At 40.8% G+C, this 2840-nt stretch overlaps 1 protein-coding gene across 1 annotated transcript in view; it reads left to right on the top strand.

The window, feature by feature from the left end:
- Positions 1 to 6: 6 nt before the first annotated feature.
- The window catches only part of MANEA (mannosidase endo-alpha), a 48550-nt gene continuing 45716 nt past the window's right edge, over positions 7 to 2840 (top strand). The window contains exon 1 of the mRNA XM_006926292.3: positions 7 to 130. The gene's annotated coding sequence lies outside the window, so the exon portion shown is untranslated. The remainder of the gene's footprint in view (positions 131 to 2840) is intronic.

Raw genomic sequence — 2840 nt, 5'->3', positions numbered from 1 at the left:
GGAACGCTCCGCACGCAGGTTTTGGGAGGCGGGCCTGGCTGGGCTCGCGGCCCGCGCCCCGCGCGTTCTGTCCTCTTTCTTGCTGTACTTTCAGCCTTTACACCTCCCGTGGCCGGATTCCCAGACCCTGGTGAGTAAAGCGGGGGAGTCAGGGCCCCGCCAACGCGATCGCGGCGGGCACGGGGCCTACTCGCAGCGCCTCTGCCCTCCTCCGCCGGCCAATCTGCTCGCCGCTCCCCTGCCGGCGGCCTTTGACCCTGCGCCTCTCAGGCCTTGGCGAGAGGTGACGCCTTCTGAGGCTTGAAACACCAGGCATCCTCACTCGGTCACTCTTACGCCTTATTTCTGTGCGGGTTAGTTTTATGGCCTTCTGCCCTGCGTTATTCAAACCCAGCAGGCCTTGTCTCCGCCACTTTTGAATGGAACCTCCTGTCGCCTCGGTTTTTCCTTTCTACTCCCTGCACATTGGGAAATCCGGGAGTGATGGAAGCCTTTCAACACCTTGTTCTTTTAAACCCAGACTGCAACTGGGCCTTGAGCCTACGGGGAGAGTGGAGGATCGAGGCCTTCCCGGCTTGGGTTGCAGCAGCAAGGTCGCGGTCGCCTGTCTCCCGGTGGCTTTAGGCGTCGGGAGAGGAGAACAAGGATGGCGAGGCCCCTCTGCGATGGTTTTTCCATTCACCTGTTAACATGTTCGGCACTGTCGTCGTAGACTTACCTTTTGCTAAGTCACAGTGGGCAACTGTGTTGGACTAGTGCCTTTTTCTCTTTTCCATAGGAGCATATTGAAATTCAGGCAGTTATGATAATTTGTTTCAGTTTTATTATTGCGGGAGCCTAAGGGAAGATGTAGCGTGTTTAAAACAAAAAAACACACACACAAAGAAAGGGAGAATAATGTTATCTGAGCTTAAAAACAGATAGGACTGGAAGGGGTTTTGTTAATGTATTTAGACAAGAGTTTGAAAGAAAAGTACAAAATAAAATTTAATATTGGTAACATTAATTCACATTATTCGCAAATCATTTTCATGATAATATGTTCCTCCATTCATATTAAGCTGTATGTAAACCCTGAAAAAAACAATAGAGTGCAGTGAATCTTGGGATTTTCGGGGTCCATGCATAAAACAGGCACAAATAGTAAATGTATGATCAGAAAATAACCGGTCTTGAGGTAAATTTGAGCTACAATTTATAAGTAGGTAACATAATCCTTGTTTACTAAGTCTATAATGTTTAAAGGAAAACATGACCGCATGTCAGCAGTTTTTATCTATGTCATAAAAATTACAGTTTTAATAGTCTAAACTTGATTTGTGTAATATGTTGTAGGAAGGTGAAACAGCATGAGGGCAAAAGCTTGAGTTCTAGAGCCAGACTGGCCCTGGTCTTTGCTAGGTTAGTTATTCTTAGCTGACATATTTGGATAAAGTTATCAACTTTTCTGTACCTTAGTTCCATCATCTGTAAAATGGTATTAAAAAGAAATTCTACTTCATACATTGTGATTAAAATGGAAGGATGAGATTATGCTTAACTTAATTTTTGTTCATAAGTGTTTATATTAAAACTTACCTGGGCAGGAGGCAGTACAGAAGCTGAATTTGAAACTTCCAGATGTGTCTTCTAGTATTAGTTGTGTTTATCTACAGTGGCTTCTTAGAAAAATGAAATAGAAGAAACAATACTAAAAACACCTGTTGCTTGGATATAGATAATAGATAATTGAAAGGTGATTAAAAGGTGGGATTTTTTAAATTTTTCCTTTTTAATTTTCAAATAAGCTTAGACTTGCAGAAAAAATTTTTTTCCTTTTAGTTTTATATACCACATTTGAGTGATATTATGTGATTTTCAACTTTTTCTGTCTCAGTTATTTCGCTTATCTCAAGGTCCATCCATGTTGTCACAAATGGCAGTATTTCATCTCTTATTATGGCTGAATAATATTCCATTGTATATATGTACCACAGCTTCTTTATCCGATCATCTATCATAGGACAGTTGGTTGCTTCCATGTCCTGGCCACTGTGAATAATGCTGCTCGGAACATCGGTGTGCAAATATCTTTTTGGATATGGGTTTTCAAGTCTTCGGGGTAAATACCCAGTAGTGGGATTGCTAGATCATATGGTAGATCAATTCATAATTTTTTGAGGAACCTCCATCTGTTTTCCATAGTGGCTGTACGAATTTGCAATCCTACCAGCAGTGTATGAGGGTTCCTTTTTCTCCACATCCTCTCCAACATTTGTTATTACTTGTCTTGATTCTACCAGATGTGAGATGGTATCTCATTGTGGTTTTGATTTGCATTTCTATAATAGCTAGTGATGTTGAGCATTTTTTCAAATATTTGCTGGCCAATTGTATGTCCTCTAGGGAGAAGTGTCTGTTCAGGTCCACTGACCATTTTTTTGATTGGATCGGTTTTTTTTGGTTATTGAGTCATATCAGTTCTTTGTAGATTTTGGTAATTAGGCCCTTATCGGATGCGTTGCTTGCAAATATATTTTCCCATTTGGATGGTTGTCTCTTTACTTTGTTGATGATTTCTTTTGCTGAGCAGAAGCTTTTTAGTTTGATGTCTCATTTTTTTATTTTAACTTTTACTTCCCTTGCCTTTGAGGTCACATTCATAAAATCTTTAAGTACAAGGTCCTTGAGTTTAGTTCCTATGTTTTCTCTATGCAGTTTATTGTTTCAGGTCTTATATTCAGGTCCTTAATCCATTTTGAGTTATTTTTGGTGTGTGGTGATAGACAACAGTCTAGTTTCATTCTTTTGCAGGTGGTATTCCAGTTTCCCCAGCACAATTTATTAAAGCGACTTTCCTT

Source organism: Pteropus alecto, unplaced genomic scaffold (assembly GCF_000325575.1).
Source record: "Pteropus alecto unplaced genomic scaffold, ASM32557v1 scaffold7, whole genome shotgun sequence".
NCBI lineage: Eukaryota > Metazoa > Chordata > Mammalia > Chiroptera > Pteropodidae > Pteropus > Pteropus alecto.
Note: the sequence above shows the minus strand (reverse complement) of the source record. Positions and strands in the feature narration are given on the sequence as shown.